Source organism: Sciurus carolinensis, chromosome 2 (assembly GCF_902686445.1).
Source record: "Sciurus carolinensis chromosome 2, mSciCar1.2, whole genome shotgun sequence".
Classification (NCBI taxonomy): domain Eukaryota; kingdom Metazoa; phylum Chordata; class Mammalia; order Rodentia; family Sciuridae; genus Sciurus; species Sciurus carolinensis.
Window position 1 is genome coordinate 103,136,323 of NC_062214.1, and position 21,057 is coordinate 103,157,379.

At 37.7% G+C, this 21,057-nt stretch overlaps 1 protein-coding gene across 1 annotated transcript in view; it reads right to left on the reverse strand.

Moving 5' to 3' along the window:
- Positions 1 to 3,296, reverse strand: part of Usp8 (ubiquitin specific peptidase 8) — a 55,696-nt gene extending 52,400 nt beyond the window's left edge. Inside the window, exon 1 of the mRNA XM_047538855.1 lies at positions 3,149 to 3,296. The gene's annotated coding sequence lies outside the window, so the exon portion shown is untranslated. The remainder of the gene's footprint in view (positions 1 to 3,148) is intronic.
- Between the last annotated feature and the right edge of the window lie 17,761 nt (positions 3,297 to 21,057).

Genomic DNA, 21,057 nt, shown 5'->3' on the forward strand with positions numbered 1-21,057 from the left:
GAACCATAACTTACTATGTACCAAAACAGAGAGGGGGAGGGGGAAGAAAGGAGAACAAAAGAAAGGAAAGAAAAAGATATGGCTGTCAGTCCTCGCTATATATTAAAATCACCTCAAGAAATTTTTTAAAATATTAAGGCCTAAGCCTCACCCCTCAACAGTTAAATCAGAATCTCTGGGAATGGAGTCTACACACAGGTATTATAAAAGCTCCCCAGGTGATTTCTAACTTTCAGTCAAGACTAAGAACCATAAACATAAAGAAAACATAATAACAAATGTTTCTAGAAACAACAAAAGGAAGATGAAAATTTATTTCTAACTGAAATCAGCATCTTTTTTTTAATATCCTATCCTATATGTTCTTTTTATTAGTGCATTATAGTTATACATAATATCAGGCTTCATTTTGACATAATCATAAAAGCATGGAATATAATTTGCTCCATGAAATCAGTATCTTAAATCATATACTCTCCAACCTAATAAAAGAATAAAATCATCTTCATTTTAAAAATTCTATAATGAGATATTAAAATAAGACCTCCAGGAGTCCTATGCCTGTAACCTTTTTCAGAATGAGTTATTTTGAAAACGGTATTATAATATGCAATGTATAATGTACTAGTACTATTTCACTTGAATTGGTATAGTTTTAAGTATAGAATTCCCAGTAAGTTTAATATAACATATTATCCTTTACCACTAATACATTTAATACTAAGAAAATGTTGTAGGTCTTAGTTTTATTTTCCACTTGTTAATCATATGTTGTTAAGCAAATTCCTTAAATTCTCCCAACCAACACACCACTGCATATCCACAGTTTACTTTATCTGCAAAATTAAATAAAAATGATCCCTCTGCTTCTATAGGGTTACCATCTGTATCAAGTTAAAATATATATACCGAAAAATGTTCTGCAAATTTTTAATATGCCATGAAGATATAAAGCACTATGATTAAAGAAATAAGTGTACCTTATTCTTCATCTATTATAAAAATCCAAATATGAGTTCAATACGACCTTGTCATCAAAATGATAGTGAACTAAATGAAGATAGTCTCAAATTCTTTGGTATCTTTTGCTTCAAAAGGTAGGAGTTTGATTGTGGGCCTAACTCAGTGGTAGAGTACAAGGCCCTAGGTTACCCATTAACACCAAAAAAAAAAAAAAAGGGGGGGGGGAGTCTATTATCTGATGGGGACACAGCTCTATTGTGGCTCTAATTAGTATAGCATGTTGGAAGTAATGCTGTGCCAATTTCTAGGTCCAGGCTTTTAAGAGATTAGCAGCTTCTACTTGCTGTGTCTTCAAACATATATTCTTGGACCCCATCGGTCACTCTGTGAGAGGTTCAAAACACACTAAGAGGTTATATGTAGACACACCAGTTGAACTTCCAGTCAACATCAACTGCCATCCATGTGAGTGAGCCACCTTAGAGTCCAACCCAGTTTAGATTTCAGGTTAACTCCAACCCTAGCAACTTACCTGAATACAAATTTATAAAACCCTAAGTGAGAATAACCTAAATCCAGTCAGCCAAGAGAAACATAAGAGATACTAAATTGTAGTTTTAAGTTACTGTTTTTTGATTTATGATGGAGCAAAAGGTAATTAGGATAATAGTAAAATGTCTTCCTTCCTCCTTTATTGAAACAGGTTCTCACTCTGTTGCCCAAGGTGGTCTTGAACCCTTGTAGGCAGAACATAAAATATTTTTTTAAAATGCTTCCTTAATTATATTTAATTTTATTAGCAACTAATATTTGAATGGACTCTTTTCCTTTGACTTCTACAAAAATATACTGCATTTTCATGTAGAAAACCACATAATAAAATCAAATGCTAGCCATTTTATTTAAAGAAATTGATATGCTGACTTTATTTTTCAATTGTCTTGTTTTAAGAAGCCATTTTGATTCTTTCCCACTATGTTCACAATCAATAAACAAATGCCCATAATTCATAAAGTTCAAGTAAATATATTTTAAAATGTTTTTCAATGCATCTTTAAAATAGTTTTGTTTTTCTTATGCAGTTTTCCCAAATACATGTTCATGTAAAATTCCATTAATGACAGGTGTGTGTGTGTGTTTTACTACTGCAGGATTCTTACTAATTTTAAGGATGCACCTAACATGTCACAAGAATAGGAATACATTATTTCAAGCAGCCATACCAGTTTAATAAAAACATACAACTGACATCACCTTACTGTAATGATGAGAAACTATCAGGAATGACACTCAACAATGAACCTTAAAGAGACTCAGATGAAATGCAAAATCTGCTTACTCTGCAAGCCGCAGGACAAGCCTACAACAGGAACACTTCTTAACAATTATCACTGGGCATTTTTAATACAGCAGGATATATATAAAAGTAAGGATGCTCTCCAGTTAGACATTTCTTTGATCAGAAACCCTTTAAGCACTTAACAAATATTAAATTCCTGAGGCTCCACAACACCTCCGTGAGTCAGGTAAATATTCTGTGAGTGATTAAGTGACTTACTCAAGGTCACAAGGATAAACTGGAGGAAAGAAACCCTGGAGTGTGGTCTGCAGTTTTATATATAAATACATCACTGCAATTCAGGGTTCTAATAATCTCCTCGGTACGTAGAGGTGAAATAAATTTGTCCGGGCTACAACTCTAGGATCTTAGACATATTTTAGAAAGAAATCCTTCTGTTAGAGGAAGTCAGTTTTAACTCTGATTAGCTTATTAAACTCATGCTTTCACTTCACTAAAACCAAGTGTAGCCGCGGCGCAGGAGGAACTGGGAAAATGTGAGGAGTTGTAGCAAGGCCTGGGATTTTAGATACACAGCAAAGAATCAGAAAACTGAGTAACGAAGAAGGAGGTCAAAACTGGGTCTGAGTGTCCAAGCGAAAGAAGGAATGGTCAAGGCCACCTTCTAAGATCGGAAAACCGCAGGAAACTTGCTGGGCAACGTAGGTGGGCAGCTGGAAATACTAGAGGTTGGCCCTTCCTCTACAAGACAGTTCTTGGGGTTGTCCCACCTCTCTCCGCCGGCAGGGCTTATCTCCCTGGTGACCAACAGCTGGTGGAAGGGTAAAAGGTTCACTGAGGACAAATTCCCAGGAAACAAAGGCCAGACACCTGACCCGCACTCACCGTAGCGCCGGGCACATTTCACGAACGCCGGCCTCCGTGCCACAGGCCCATTTCCCAACAAACCGAGGGAAAACTAGCCTTCGCTACCCCGACGGAAACCAGCCCAGCTCATCCTCTTTTCCCGATTTGCATTGCGTGGCGACGCGTCGCGTCCCTGACGTCACGGTGGGGCGGGGCTTCGCGTGCGTGGCCTTGGCTCCTCCCCTGCCAGTGAGGTTAGCGCTGGAGTGCTCTGAAGCCAGGACGTTCTGGGTTCAGATCGTATGCGGATTCCTTCACCTGCTCTTGTCCCCTGCAGTTTCAGGAAGTGCCTGGGGCGGCTAGTGTCACTTCTCCTCGTGGGTCTTGCCGCGGAGGAGACAGTTGTCCTGTATCATTAAGAATTTTTCTCAGTTTGGAAATTAGAAAAAACTAGAAAAGGGATTGGAATCCCCCGATATTTTGGCTAAACATTCTCCGAAGCCAAGCTCTAGTCAGAGAAAACCAGGTTTGATCCTAAAACAGGCTTCATGCACACACTTATCGTCACTTAAATGCCCTGTCTTAAAAAAAACAAATTGAGAGTTCTTAACTTTCTTGAGAGATGACCTAGGTACTACCGCAGAGAACGATGATTGGATGCTCGGATTATCTGTAAACATAAAGGTGCCTAAAATGGACCTGCTGACCGTGGTCACTAAGTACCCAGGGTCAGCCCAGGTGTTTCATGGAAGGAGAAGTCTAGTAAATGCCTTTAGTGAAACTGTTCTAGATAGGTGTTCAATAACTGTAACTAATAAATAAAAGCGCCCAGCCCAACAGTGCTTCACATATAGTAGTCTTTAAATAAATGTTAACTTCCTTTCCATTATAATGAAATACATGCAAAAATATTGTTTTATCTCACTTTAAAACCTAAGCTATACACTATTTGCCCAAAATATGCAAGACTGATGATCATAAGAAATACATAGTAATGCCTGAAACTAGTGTATAAACAAAGTCTTAGATTTTTTTCATAACTAAAGAAAAAATGCATTTGTTTTTTGAGGGTGGACCTTAAAATAAGATTGGTTTTACCCCCTCTGTTGAAAACTTCATGGATTTAGATAAGCAAAGAAAAATATAGAACTGAGTTTGAAAGTAGACTGCAAACAAAAATTTGGAGTGCCCTGACAATCTGAGAGGGAGGATGACAGGAATGTGATGCGAAAGAGGATGACGACTAAGCTATTGGAGTGAACTAACCAACTGACAAAAAAATCTCTGATGATGGGATCCCAGAAAGGTTCAATAATTAGGACTCTAATATTCACCTACAGTTATTTTTGTTGCTTTGATGTAACTGCTGAAATTCCCCCCAGTAAGTGGAATCCCCCTACTTTCCTAAAACCTCAGTCAAATTTGATAAAACACAAGTTACTTGCATGAGGTTTTGAGAAAACAGGAAAAGTTCCACATGTGGAAAGTCCCTAGTTATAGAACGAATAGCTAGTTGGCTTTTGGTCATTGGATGAATATCTATTTAGGTTTTTTTTTTTTCAATTTAATTAATTACAAGGAATACCTCTAAGTTAAAATTTGGGTTGTTTTGTGTTAGGGTGCTGAAACAATCACAAGCTAATGAACTTCTGCCTATTTTGCTTTAACACCACATTGGGCAGTTGCATGACCCATCAAACATTTTATCTTTAGGGGATGCATCACCAGGTAAATAAATGGTCACTAGCCTTGGCTCTTCACCTGGATGTCAACCTCCAAGGTTAGGAAATTAACATTTTTCATGAGGATTCTTTTCAGTCATTATTTTAACTTAACTTGTGAAAAAAGTCAATTAAATCACTAAGGTAATATGAGTTCTACTTTTTAATGTGAAGTTGTATTTCTAATTGGCCTAAACTTACCTCAGTAATGTTTTAGAGATGCCCCCTAATTCAATGATTTCAGAATTTAATGAGCAACTATGTTGACCTTTTCTATCCATTCATGACATAATAGACTTAGGTATTTTTTCTTCGGCCTTTTTTAAAAAATAACATCTAGATTGAAGAGTTCTGATATAGTTATTAAGTTCTCCCAGGGTTCCTCATTTCAAAAATTATTTTGTCTTCTTCTGGATCTTCTCTTCTTCCATTAGATTTTCTTCACAGATATAACATTCAGAATACAGTGTTACAAATGAAGATGGGCATGGTTTTATTCCAGTAAAACAAAACTTACAATTTGGTGACAATATCGCAAATTTTTCTCCTACTTGACGGAAATCAAAGAATTCCTTAGCTTCTTGAGAATAATTTCTACAATTTTTTGAAACTAAAATTAACTTGTAAAAACAGAATTCCATTCAATAGCCATAGGAACTGTCCTGCTATAAGTGTATTATATTGAGATCATAGAATCAATACACATATTTATACATTTTTTTATATACAGATTGGGAATCCCTTAATCCAAAATTGAAATCTGAAATTCTCCATAATCCAAATTTTTTCCACACCTAACCTCATATTAAGGGGTTGCAGTCAAAACACAAGCATTCTGAAGTATTGTATAAAATTACTTCCAGAGGTTTTTATTGTATATGAAACACAAATAAGCCAGGTGCAGTGACTTATGCCTGTAGTACCAGCTATTTGGGAGACTAAGGTAAGCCTGGACAATTTAGCAAGACCCTGTTTCAAAACAAAAAATAAAAGGGGGTAGGAATGTAGCTTTCTGTGTTCAATACCCAATACCAAAAAAAGAAAAAGAAACAGATAAGTTTCACATTTATACTTGGGTCCAATCCCAAAGATATCTCATTGTGTAGATGCAAGTATTCCAAAATATGAAAAAATTTAAACTCTGAAACACTTCTGGTCCCAAGCATTTTGGCTAAGGGATATGCTGTATTGGTGGAGAGAGAAAAAAAAAAAAAACTATTAACTATAAGGACATTTTAAGGAAGCATCTAATTTAAAGAAAAATACTTCTTCAAGACAGAATTCTAAAAAAACTCTGCAATTTATATGATTCTTAAAGACTTATAATGTCATTTACAGGAGTATGAATGCAATCTTTCTTTGTTCGTGTGTGTGCTGGGATCAAACCCGGACCTTTCACACGTTAGCCAATCTCTCTACCACTGAACAATATCCCCAGCCCTCTTTCTATTTTCTGTTTTATTTTTGAGTAAGTTGTTCTGTGATGGGCTGACAGATCTGACTCCATGAGAATGTTATAGGCCAGACTCTAAGGGAAATGACTAAACAGACTCCATTTTGCTCTGAGACTCCATATTTGTAGGAAATAAGCTACTCCCATGGGAACACCGTGCCTCTGTGCCCATCATCAGTTACTTGATGTGACATGTTTAATAATATACAATGGCAACGCCTATGTAGTAAAGAATTGCTCTCTTTTGATTCCTATCACTCTTAAACAATGTACCATGTGAACAGTGATTGTGTGGATGTTAGCAACCATTTTTAGTTTGTGCCTAGGTAAGGGTCATTTTGACCCACTTCCCCGTCTGTCGATGATCTCATGATGTTAATGTGTAATTTCAAATCATAACAACAGACACTTATGATTGATGTGATTTTTGGTATAAGAACCCCTACAACCTTGTGATCGGGGCTGTTCTCCCAATAGCCATTTTTTGGGGCATTGTGTGAGACAGTCAACTGACCAGCTTAATAAAGACTCTCAAATTTGGACTTCTCAGTGGTGATCGGTCTGTTCTTAAATTGCGCCCCATAACAGTTCAAGCTGGGCAAACCTCTTATCTCAAACTCCAAAAGTAGCTGGGATTACAGGTGTGTGCCACTTCCCTAGCTATGACTGCAATTTGAGGGGGGTTTTACTTTTTCCAAATCACTGGTAAACATATTAAGTAATACATGTCTAATGGTTTTCAAACTTCAGTATTATCGAGCAATACATGGCTTGAATAAACATCACAACACACAGTGTAAGTCTAAAACAAAAACTTAGAGACTCAGGGCTGGCAGAATACCAGGATTCCCCAGTCTCTCACCAATTATGGAGAGCTGTGTTTTCCCCTGGTATGACTAGATGCACCTTGGGAAGTGTTCCAGGGGTGGGACCTCTGAACTCCTTGCCATCTCATATATTCATGGAGGAATTGGATAAAAGCAGGGATCACCAAGTTGGTTGAGAAAACTTTGAGATTTTTTTTTTATTGGGGCTAAAATCTCTGTTTATGAAACAAGCTCTTTAACATCAATCACCTGGGGAGTCTTCCTTATCTACCCAGGTTACTACCTGAGGCTTCACAGCCTCCATGCTGAGCCAGGTTATTGCTAGCTTGCCTTATGAGAGCTGCAGTGCTTAGAGTGTCTTTCCTCAAATATGCGTGAGAATCAGCCTCATGTTTACAGTCAGTAGGTGAAGTGAGGCAGCAAAGAAGTTGCATTGTAAAGTGTCCATGGTGATTCTAATGTCGGTGGTCACAGACTCTTCCTGAAGAAACATTACTTCACCCAGTCATGAGAAAACGTTCTCTTCAATCTAAATTTATTTTTTGAATAGCTCTCAGTGAGAAATCTTATGGAAGATTTTTGAAATTTTAACTAGATGATGAGATTCTTTATATAGTTACTGGGGAATTTATAATCTTATCTCTAAAATATTTTTAAGTTCTAAATCTCTCAGTATGTCATTTTGTAATCTGCCAACTGAAGAGACACAATATTCGAGTCATTTTTTTTTTTAAGAAGAGGAAAAGTTTACTTGGGGTTTTTGGGTTCAGAAGTCTCAGTTCATAGATAGCCAACTTTGTTCCTCTGGGCAGAAGGACATGGCAGAAAGGTGTGGAGGAGGGAAACAGAGAGAGACAAAGGGACTACCCTACTCCCCAGGGACAAACTATAAACCCCAAAGCATACCCCCAGTGACTTACCTCCTCTAACCACACCCTACTTGCCTACAGTTACCACCCAGTTAACCCCTATCAGAAAATTAATGCAGTGATTAAATGATTAATGAGAGTGATTAATGAGAGATTAAAACTCTCATAGACTAATCATTTCACCTCTAAACTTTCCTGTACTATCTCATAATGAGCTTCTGAGGAACACCCCATATCTAAACCATAACATTCTGCCCTGGTCCCCCGAAGCTCATGCCCATCTCACAATACAAAATACATTAAGTCCATTTTCAAGAGTCCCCATGGTCTTAACAGTTTTAGCATTTCCCAAAAGTCCAAGTCCAAAGTCTCTCCTGAGATGCCATGCAAATTCTCAGCATGACTAAAAATCGCAAGTTACATATATCAAGTCATTTTGAATGGTCCTTTTGGTGATAAAAATGTATGAAAATGGAATGCCTTTCTGCATGTTTTCCTTATGTCAGCTATTCAAGATTTGTTCCAGAGACGTGAGCATAAGATATATAGATAGAAAGAATATGAATGAATACCCTAATGGTTCATACCAGCATGTGAACTAGACATTTCTGTGATTGCAGTGTAACTCCATAGATAGATAAGCATATATCAGAATGCAACAGAGTAAGTGAGTGTCTCTGTGTGTGTAGCACACAAATGGATAAAAGTGAGATAACTGCATGAGCCTGTTTACATGTCTGTGTGAAAGGAGTATGATGATTCAGGATAGATTTTTTTCATTGCCTCACAATTGGACTGTGTACAAGATCAAGAGATTTATATTTTCTCCTTGCTATAGTTTGGATAGTGTTTAGTGTGTCCCCCAAAAGTTCATGTGTCGAGAGCTTGGTTCTCAGTGTGGCAGTGTTGGGAGGAAGTGTTAGGCCTAGTGAGAATTAGGTCATTGATAGCACTGCCCTCAGAAGGAACTAATGTAGTTCTCATGGGAGCCTAGTTAGTTCTGGAGAGAGGGTTTCTGTAAAAGAATGAGCCTGACCCCGGACTCTGTGCCTCCTGTCCTGAAATGTGATCTGTCTCCCTCTCACATATGCTTCCACTGTTGTGATGCCCTCCACCATGATGTAATGCAGCCAAGGGAGCCCTCAACAGAAGCCAATAGATAGGACTGCCTGATCTTGGGCTGTCAGCCTCCAAAACTCTGAACTAAATAAGCCTCTTTTCTTTTTAAAATACCCAACCTCATGAATTTTGTTAAGTAATAGAAAACGCACTAATATACTATTTAGGAAAAATTTGAGTAATGTCAGTACCAGATTACATAGATTATTTCCATGATTCTAATTTGTGTTTCCATATGGATAAACAAAGATTTTTGTGTAATATTATATATTTTGAAATTGCATACTGATGTTACAAAAGGATTAACTAATGCCACAAAGGAGATGCTCAATAAATATCACCTGCCTGCAAAAGTGACTGACACAAAGTAGGGAAAGTTGGAGAATTGTTTAGCATCCTTCTGTAATCTCCATCGGTCAACTTCTATTTAAGAATGCAGGTGATTGACATTTTTATCAACTTGTTTTCATGATTAATTTGTTTCCCACAATTAATTTTTCCTTGTATTTAGTAGCAAGACCAACTAGACACAATAAGGTCATTTTTAACCTCTAGGTCTTCAAGTTACTTCCTTTTATGTCTGGAAATGCCACCATTAAAGATTCATTCCTTTATAGTAAGAGGTAGCATCTCTATCCTAGCATTAAACTATTTTCCCAAACTTAATAGTCTTTACTAAGGAGAGGGAATTAAACACATGACAGGTTCAATTTGATAGGATTTGGGAAGTGAAGATAAGGAAGATAGGAATGTTGTGGAAACATGGTTTCACTAGGAGGTGCTATGGTTTGAATGTGGTCCCCCAAAATTCATAAGTCAAAACCTTAATTCCTCAGTGCAGCAGTGTTGGCAGGCAGAGTCTAGTAGGAGATGTTTGGGCCATGGGGTGGAACTCTTGTGAATGGATTAATGCTTTTCTTAAGGGAAGGGGTTCTTGGTATATTACCAAGAGTGAAAGTTGTTACAAAACAAGGCTGCCCCTCCTGTGCTGTCCCTTCCACACGCTCTCACGTGCCTTTCCACTTTCTGACATGAGTTGAGGGAGCATGAGGCCCTCATTTGAAAGACAGCAAATGCTGTCACCATGTCTTGGACTTACCAACTTCCAGAACTGTGAGCCAAATAAAACTCTTTTCTTAATAAATTACTCAGAATAAGATATTCTGTTATAGCAGCAGAAAATTCTAAGACAGAAGGTCTTGGACAGCTGAGAAGCAGCACATAGGAATTGGAATATATGAACTTCTCCCCACCAAAGGAGAACACAAGGGTCTAAAGGAGAAGGTATTTGTGCTTCCTCATTCTGAATAGAAACAAACTCCACAAGGAATTTGTAAATCATACGTACATGATTCATAGTTTCAACTTTTCATCCACTGATTTCAGGAAGATCTTGCTCTAACTTTGCTAGTAATAACTATGTACATACACAATTATTTTGGGTGCTTTTTCTTTTATATGGTAGACTCTTTCCCAAAGAGTTTAAAATAAATTAATTTTATTATGTTTTAAAATAAATGCAAGATTTTATTATGGACTTAAACATAACATGTTCTGAAGTTCTATTCATCATTGATTCAATTTTACAAGTAGAATTGATCAATTCCTTCTGATTTTTATTTAGCAATATTTATAATCTGTCAAGAAGTATTTTATAACTCGACTTTTATTAGTTTATGGAGTAATATGTCTTAGATTGTTTTCATCCCCATGCATTTCTTAATATTTTCCCATTGTGACTCTGTGTGTGTGTGTGTGTGTGTGTGTGTGTTGCTGGCAATTGAACCCAGGGGAGGAGTCCTCTTCTTCCTCTTTCTCTTTCTCCTCCCCTCCTTCTCCTCTCCTCTTCCTCCTCCTCTTCCTCCTTCTCTTCCTCCTCTTCCTCCTCCTCCTCCTCCTCTTCTTCTTTCTTCTTCATCATTTTGGGGATTGAACCCAGGGGCGCTAACCACTGAGCAACACCCCCAGCCCTTTTTATGCTTTATTTTGAGACAGGGTCTCCGTAAGTTGCTTAGGCCTTGCTGTGTTGCTGAGGCTGGCTTTGAATTCATGATCCTCATGCCTCAGCATCTCAGTCACTTGGATTAAAGGTGTGCACCATCACGTCCGACTCTTTCTTTTTTATTTTTTTATTTTGAGACGGTGTCTCAATAAGTTACCCAGGCTGGCCTCAAATTTATGATCCTCTTACCTCAGCCTCCTTGGATTACTGGATGTTTGGTGGCAAACATACCACCTCATCCAGTCCATTGTGACTTCATTTTTGAGACAAGGTTAGAATTAAGTTGCTGAGTAAGCAGAGACAATATATTGTATAATTTGAGCTGTGCTAGAAAGTTCCTACTCATTGACATATTCACTGCCAATATGACAAAGATGCCTAAAATTTTCATCAGTGAAATAATTCTTTTGGATTAAGGTATTCACTCCTGTCATTTCCTAGAAGAGGTGACTACCCGTGACTCCTGAGCAGTAAAAGAACAATGAATATGTAAACTATAAAGTTCTCTGGGCCACAACTATCTTATTCATAAACTTGAGACATTAAAGCTGTACCTTCCTGAAGCTGAAGACATTTTGAAGTTCATTCCAACTCCAAGATTCTACTATATATTCTATATAGTAGAATATAATTTTCTATATAATATAATATAATATTCTACTTTACTAATGGAAACTTGCCTTTCTCTGAGAAATATTGTATACTTCCACCCATTTCTCTATTAGTCCTTGGCTACTTGCATTCTAGATCACATCCCCTCATGGCTCCTCTGCAACCTTTCTTCATCAGTTAGCCTTTTCTTGGAAGTTTTTTAGAATTTTCTTGTAAAGTCTTCGTCTCTTTCTCATTGCCCCTTCTTCTCTGAACACAAACAAGTTCTTTCTATCTCGAATGTGCGCACATACACACACACGATTTTTTCCATATCTCCCTATGGTCCTTACTTCTTGCCCTTCTTCCTTTCACAATCAAAGTTTTTAAAAGAATGTCTAAATTCAGGATCTCTCTTTTCTAGTCTTTCTCAGAAATAATTCTTCCAACTGACATCACCAGAGACTTCCCAAATGCAAGATCCAGTGCAGACCTTTCAGTACTTATCTTCCTTGGCCTTTCTCTAGCATCTGCATTCACTTTCTCCTTCCTCGACTTTGGTGACTTTATGCAGTCTCGGGATCTCTTATGCTTCTTGAACAGTTGCTTCTCAGTCTCTTTCAAGAGACTCATTATCTGCCTCCTAAGATGTCACTGTCTCCCATGCTCCACCCTCAGCCCTCTCTGTCTTACACTGCTATTCTCCATTGGGACCTTCATTCATCTAATAAGCTCAACTACCACTTTCTTTCTTTCTTTCTTTTAACCCTACCATTTAATAACTTGACTTTAAAGTTATTCAGCACAGTTGTCCTTCCAGACATTAGGTATCTAAATAAATGTATAAACCTATCCTGCTAGTCATCTATGCCTGTTTGTCTCCCCATTGGAATGGTTAATTTTATGTGTCAAGTTGACTAGACTAGTTTTTTAATCAAACACTAGTATACATGTTGCTGTAAAAGTGTTTTGGGTTTGTTTTTTTTTTTTTGTTTGTTTGTTTGTTTTTACCCTGCTGAGGATCAAATACAGGCCATGCAAAGCACACAGTTCTACCAGTGAGCTAATATTCGCAGCCCTAAGGATATTTTTCAGTTATGATTCACATTTGTGATTGGTTGACAAAGTAAAGTTGATTATCCTCCATAATCAATTGGTGGGCCTCATCCAATCATTTGAAGGCCTTAAAAACAAAAGACTAAAATATCTCTTTTTCTCTCTTTTCTTTTTTGTATGTGATACCAGGGATTGAACCCAGGGGTGAGCTAACACTGAGCTACACCCCCAGCCCTTTTTTAAATTTTATTTTGAGACAGGGTCTCCCTAAGTAACCAAAGCTGACCTCAAACTTGCAACCCTCCTGTCTTGGCCTCTCAAGTCACCAGGATTATATGCATTGCAGGCTTGTACCAGCACACCTGGCTGAGGTTTCTCAAAGGAGGAATTCTGCTTTCAGACAGCAACATAGAAATTCTCCCTGAGTTTGCAGCCCTCAAATTCAACCCTCTAACGTCAACTCTTATCTGAATATCCAGGCTGAGGACTGCTTGTTCTATGGATTTTGGACTTGCCAGTCCCTGTGGGAGGTTTTCCACATCCAACGTGGATGAGGGAAAGAATTTCTGTCAGAGGATGGTGTGGGCTATCCATTAATTACCAAGAAACTTATGTGATCAAATAAACACAAAAGCCAATAATCTTTTCAAATGGAAGGGGGCCATGGCAAGATCTGACCTCCAACAAGATGGAGAAGCCCACCTTCACCTGTATTTATAGTCCCCACATGTAAAGGGGCCCAGACTGGGAGAGGCTTCTGTGAGGAACAGGATGGGGTGGAGTTAGGGAAGCCATTTGCTTAGAGAATTAGCATTTCCTCAGACGGTGAGCCAACTCTGTACAGGGCCACTAATCCTCAGCTATGTGAAACAGTCTCCCATGACTACCAGTTCCTGGGAGTCAGACCTCTGTATCCCATGGCTCAGCCAAGTCTGATTCTGCTAAACATGGATGACTTCCCACAAGTCCCCACAATTACATGACCCAGTTTCTTAAAATCTCCCACTCTTGATAGAAATTTGTATATATTGTATATCTAAGCTTTATATGTCAGATGTCATATAGGCATATATTACATACATAATTATGTGTATGTGTGCATTTTTTGTTTGGTGTTGGGGATTGAACCCAGGACCTTGTGTAGGCTCTATCACTGATTTATACCCCCAGTCTTAATTTGATACATATTTTATGTAAAATAAAACTTGAATATAATGTATGTAAAGAAAGTCTTTTTTGTTTTGCTTTGTTTTTGTCATTCTGGGGATCAAGTCCAGGGCCTTGCACATTTTTAGGCAGGTGATTTATACTGAGCTACAACCCCAGTTTCTAAAGAGAGTTTAAGGAATATAATATACATATATACTATGTGTATATATATTTCCTAATATATATTTTATGTATATCCTATTCATTCTGTTTCTCTGGAGAACCCTGACTAATGCCCATCATGTTACCCATTATATCTAAATCCCTTAGCATATCTGCAAGGACATTTATGATTTGGCTGTCACTGAAAGCTTCAGCTGCCATTCTAACATAGCAATTCTCCCCTCCTTCCATAGGAACTTTTTGCTCATTCCTTGAGCTTGCCAATCTTTTGCCCCTCTGTGCCTTTTTGAGTACAAAAACTTTTATACCACCTAGAAAACTTTTTGTACTTTAGAACACACCTCACGCTTTACCCTGGTTCTTTGAAGGAGACAGATAGAAAAGCAGATCCTCTTGCAATTCTATTACACCTTGTACATAGTTACTTTCTTCCTACAGCAGTCATAGTTATAAAATTATTTCTTATTAATTTCTCCCCCTTTAAAAAAATGTTGTTTGAAACAAAGCATGATGGTGCTCACCTGTAATCCCAGCAACTCAGAAGGCTGAGGCAGGAATATAGCAAGTTTGAGGCTGGACTCAGAAACTTAAACCCTAAGCAACTTAGCAAGACCCTGTCTCAAAATAAAAAATAAAAAGGATTGGTGATGTAGCTCTGTAGTAAAGCCCCCTGGATTCAATATTTAAATATATCTTTTTTTATTTACATGGCTTCCCATCATTTTCAAAATTAAAGACTCCTCAATGCAGCATAGTGTTTCATGTTCCCCTCTCCAGTATCTTCTCCTCTTAGTGCTCCACACACACTAATTTCTAGCTAACTTCAGAACTAACTGCAGTTCTTTCAATAAGTTTAGCTTACTTGCATTAACTTTGACATTCTTTGTTCACCTGCAATCTTCTCCTACCCCTCAAATCATTTTGCAATTTCCATTAGCCTTGTAATCTTTGTTTCAAGTGTTCTCATTCCTGTGAAACTTATGCTCATCCCTGCTTGACTTTTCCTGTTGCCTTAACATTCTGTACTTATCCCACTTAGTGTAACCGTTTGCTTCTTGGTCTACCAACTGCAGAATATAAATCATACTCTATCTCTTCTGTTCAACAGCTCCTTGAGGAATATGTGTAGCCCCACTGCTGCTGCTTGTTTTTTTTTTTTGTGTTTCAGTGGAACTAAGGGTGTGGAGGCACCAAGTTATGGTTTGGTTGTGAGGTGTCCCCCAGAAACTCACGTGTGAGACAATGTAAGAAGGTTCAGAGGAGAAACGATTGGGTTTTGAGAGTCTTAACCTAATCAGCGAATTGATTCCTGATGGGATTAACTGAGTGGTAACTGGAGGCAAGTAGGATGTGACTGGAGGAGGTGGGAATTGGGGCATGGCTTTGGGCTATATATATTTGTATTTGGAGAGTGGAGTCTCTCTCTGCTTCCTGATGATGCCAGCTGCTTCCCTCTGCCACACTATCCCACCATGATGTTCTGCCTCACCTTGAGCCCTGAGGATTGGAGCCGGCCTCCTATGGACTAAGACCTCTGAAACCGTGAACCCTCAAATAAATCTTTCCTCCTCTATAATTGTGCTTGTCAGATCATTTAGTTATAGCAGCAAAAAACTGACTAAAACATGCAACTACTGCCGTATAGGCCATTACTCTGAAGATGAGATGTTCTGCTTAAGAAGCACAGCAAATGTCATTTTCTAATAAGCTAATTATCTCATAAAGGTACAGCAAGATTTTGTATGCTTCAGAATTTCAGAAACTATATACTCTATGGTGGCACACTCCTGTAATCCCAGTGACTTGGAGACTGAAGCAGGAGAATCTCAAGTTTGAGGACAGGCTTAGCAACTTATTGAAATCCTGTCTCAAAAATAAAAGAGCGAGATACAGCTCAGTGCCTCTGGGTTCAATCCCTGGCATAAAAAAAAAAAAAAAAAAAAAAAAAAGGAAAAAGAAACTATTGTTAACTGTAATCTGAATAATCATACATAGAAAGACTAAAACTCATGAAATGTCTTTGAAAGATTATAATCTCAAACTTTAATTAGGAGTCAATGAAGGAACTAAAATCATTCCCTCTTCCTCCTCACTACACACCATTTCTGCAAGCCAGCCCCTCCCAACAGGCACTTCATGTTTTCAGGTGGTCACCCTGAGTCTCATTCTCAGCCTCTCCCTGCACCCACCCCCACCCTAGTTTTCTAAACTTCACCCCGGGCACTTCCTCTTCAAAGACATTTTGGAATTTATGCTCCCCATCAGAATGATTTCTCTTCTCAGACTATTAGCCAGATGACCTAGCTAAAGTCAAGTCTATTACCCAGGTAATCTTTGCTAAACATTAATAGATAGCCTCCTGAAATTCTTTAAAAACATTGTCATTGAATCAGACCCTGGAGTTAATGATAGCAGCATTTTACCCCAAAATACTGATCTGTGTCTGTTGGGACTAAAATGCTCTAGGTTGTCTGCTGGAGTTTCACAGTATTTACTAAAAATACCTTCAAATTTCATGTGTGCCTGCCATGATGATTGAATTCAGGGCCTCTTGCACAATAGGCAAGTGCTCTACCACTAAGCTACATTTCCAGCCCCCCCCCCCGCCTTTTTTTTTTTTTTTGGCCTTTTTAAAGGCCTACCAGAAAACATCTTTTTTGAGTAAATGACATGACTGAAGGAGTTTCCTAGACAAGGTGGTGCACATCTGTAATCCCAGCCACTCTGGAGGTTGAGAGCAGGAGGATTCCAAGTTTGAGGCCAGCCTCAGCAACTTAAAGAGATCTTGTCTCGAAATCAAAAATAAAGAAGATTGTAGCTCAGTGGTGGAGTGTCCCTGGGTTCAATTCCTAGTACCAAAAGAAAAAAAAAAAAAAAAGAAAAGAAACTGAAGGAGCTAACTCTTTTCCCAGAACATAGAAATCAGCTGAAGTATGCAATTTGATATGTATAGACTGAAGATTCTTATTCACTTTGCTTTTCTCTTTCTTTCTTTTCCTCTTCTGTTTCCTCCATTTGTTTAACAAAAACATTTTAAGATCTATGGCAAAAATTTCCTGGAATAAATGGTGGAGCAGTACAGTATACTATTTACCTGAGAGCACTTTTACCTGTTTTTGAATCCTGGTTTTGCCAGTTAATAGTTATGTGATCTTGGCCAATTATTTCACTTCTCTGTGCCTCAGTTTTGTAATGTCAAATAGAGATAATAGTATCTATCTCAAAGGATGGTTATAAGCATTAAAATATTTGGTACATTTGAAGTCCTTGACACATAACTGCTTCCCAAAAATGTCAGGTGTGGTTAACTGCTGCTTAATTCTTGGTGATTAATGGAAATTAATTAGGAATGCAGTGGAATATGGGAAGAAAGTTTTCTAGATTAAGGAAATATCTTATTTGAAGTCCCTGAGAAAGGAAGGAGTTTGGGGAAACTGAAAGAAACTGAGAGTGGCTAATGAGTTAGCCAAGGACCAGATTATTTGGGACCTTGTAGACCATGTGTATAGGATTTTGTTTCAAGGTTCCATACACTGTATAGGATTTTGTTTTTGTCCTAAAAAACATGAAAATCCTTTGAAAGGTTTTAAGCAAGGGATGATATAATCCAATTTGTTTTTCTAAAGATAACTCCTGTTGCTGTGGGTTGAAGTAGGCCAAGAGGAAATGCAGGGAGATCAGTGGGGAGGTAGGTGTAACTGTCAGGTCAAGATAATTTATTATATTTGATCGGGATGTCAGTAATAGAAAGAAATGGATAAGGTCAAAGGCTGCTTATGAGTTAGAACAGGGTTTGAAAGGAGTATATGACAAGCAGGAGGAAGGAACAACATGATGGTGCTAGTTGAGCCATTTGTGGGCCACGGAGCCCTTCATTAAGATGGAGAACACTGGAAGAAGATTAGGTTGCGGGAGAAACAAGAGGACTCAGAAATGAACATGGTGGATTTGAAGTGACTGGGAGATTTTCACATGGAGTTAGATGTCTAGAGGAATTGGATATGTGGTTCCAAGGCTTAGAGATAAAAATTTACTTGGCTGTTCTTAAACTCAGAGTCTAAGTGAAAAGGGAAAGTCTGAATGAAGTTAAAATAGACAACTTCAGCTACTGATGGAACAGGAATCAACAGCCAAGTCTACATTTGGATAAGAGGGGAAAAACTTGCCAATGGCTATTGAAGCATGACCATGGGCAATTAGATTAGGAAGACTGAATTTTAAGCAAGGATTTCAGAAAATGACAATTTAGCTTTTCATAACTATCAAATAAGCAGGTCATCAATTTTTAAAATATTTTACTTACTTGAAGAAAGGGGAAAAGGAGGCAAACAGAGTTTCTTTGTCTTATTCTAAACCATTTTTCTGCTAGAGATTGAAACTATGAGCCAAGAGCAACTTTCGCAAATTGAAAAACTCCCACAGGCTTAGGTTTTAAGTGGGTACTTGAGGTAAATATAGTGCATTTTGGAATCTCAAAAGTCTCTATTGATCTTGCTTAAACGTTCCAGATTAAATTAGCAGAACATTGCATTTGTTGCATATTTTTAATCTCTTAGAGACACTTCAGTTATTGGACTAAGTCTATTAGAGATTTTGAGAACAAAGCACCAGCTATAGTGAAAGATATGCATTCATACTTAAAAATGAACAGGCTATTTAAAAGATTGCTCCATGAAAGTGTCAGAAATTATACTTTTGTATGTGGGGAGTGAGCTGCTAGAGGGCAGGGATCAAACCGGGTCCTTGGGCATTGCTAGGCAAGCAGAAAAGATACTTTTATTATGGAAAAATCCCAAACAAAAAAATCAAAATGTACATGAAATCTGCATCACCCAACTTCAATCACCATTGACTGCCTGCTTTTAAAGAATATATTTTGAAAATAATTGTGCTGGATGTGGTGGCACATGCCTATATTCCCAGTTAGTTGAGTGGCAAGAGGATCCCAAGTTCAAGGACAGCCTCAGCAATTTAGTGAGACCCTGCCTCAAAATAAAAAATAAAATAAAATATCAGTAATTTTTTTTACTTATTAATTGATGAAAATATAAAGGGGAAAAACCAGATTATCCAGGAGAAGAAAATATCCTTGTGGCAATTCCAGCCCTCCTACCAGGACTGTCAGTAGTGCATTGAAACAGTTCAGAAAAAAAAGTGATCTCTTCCCTGGGTGTATGTGTGCGCAGGGTGCATGCCTAAGCTTATGGAGTGTGAACTTATCTCTGCCCAGTTAAACTCTCTTCTGAGAGCCCAATATGCATAGGAGACAAGCATCTCTGCTTTCTAACCTCCTTTCTCTAGAGTCACATGTGCATTTACATAATTGGTACTATACTATACCCACTGTTTTATGGTCTCTTTTTTCAGTTAATATTTGATGAATACTTTTTCCTGGTTATTATTGAATTCTAAAAATATCATTTTGTGCAATATTCTTTAATAAGCCCCTAATTAATTTAAATTAATTTGAACATTAAATTTGAACATTTAGATTATTTCTCATTTGCTAATAATAATAAAAGCACTTGTTATATATTCTTATACATTAGTGCATATCCCATGATAAACTCCTTTGGATAAATTTTCAGAGTGGGATTCCTGGAACAAATAACAACAAGTTTTAAGCTTTTTTATACCTGCTACTTAAACTTCCTTTCACTGAGATTGAACTAGCTTTTACCCCTTTAACTGGCTTTTTGGGAGACTGCTTATTTTTCCAAAAGCTTGATAGCATTAAACATAATGCTGAAAGGCATGAATTTATATTAAAAATATAACATTAATGTTTGATGAAAGTATAGATTCATATTTTTAAAACATAAATAAAAACAACACTTTGTCAGTTTGATGATTGAAAAATGGTATCTAATGCTTGCGTTTCTTTGAAGACTATTAATGTGAAAAATGTTTTTGTATGTATGTAAGTCATTCTTCTTCCTCAATTTTCTACATGTTTTATTATTTCTACTTGCATATTTTCCTTTCTTTTTTTTAATTGGCATATTTTCTGATCTGATAAATCTTTTTGGATAAAAATTAAAGTTACTCAATCTATGTGCAACATCACCCAAACATTACTAAAAGCATAAGAAGGTGTTGTAGTCCATTCATGCTGCTGAAACAAAATACCTGAGACTGAAAAATTTATAAACAACAGAAATTTATTTCTCATAGTTCTGGAGGGTGAGAAAGCGACCAGCAGGTTCAATATCTAGGGAGGGAGCTCATCTCTCCTTCCAAGATAGAAGCTCAAGAAGAGACAAGCATGTGTGCATATGTGAGCTTCCCCCCTCTGTTTTTTGTTCCACTTTGCCTCTAACCTATTGGACAGTGCAGCACATTCAGGACAGCTCTTCCCTGCTCAGTTTGCTTAACTACATGCCAGTTGTCTCTGGAAACACTTTCACATATACACCTAGAAGTGTGCTTTACCAATTTTCTTTCTTTTTTGCAGTACAAGGAATTAAACCCTATGGGCACTCTATCCCTGAGTTATATCCCCAGCCCTTTTTATTTTCAATTTTGAGAAAGGGTCCCATTAATTTGCTGAGGCTGGCCTGGAACTTGCAATCCTTCTGCCTCAGCCTTCAAAGTTGCTGAGATTACAGGCATCCACCCCTGTGCCCCATGCTTTACCAATTTTGTAGGCATCTCTCAATCCACTTGTTAACAATCAAGATTGACAATAAGGAGATTCCTAAGAAAAATTGGAATGGAAACTCCACTTGACCCAGCTATCCCACTCCTCAGTTTATACCCAAAGGACTTAAAATCAGCATACTTCAGTGACCCAGTCACATCAATGTTTACAGCAGCTCAATTCACAATAGCAAAACCATGGAACCAACCTAGATACCCTTCAACAGATGAATGGATAAAGAAAATATTGTACATATACACAATGGAATATTACTCAGCCTTAAAGGAGAATGAAATTATGGCATTTGCCAGTAAATGGATGGGACTGGAGAATATCAT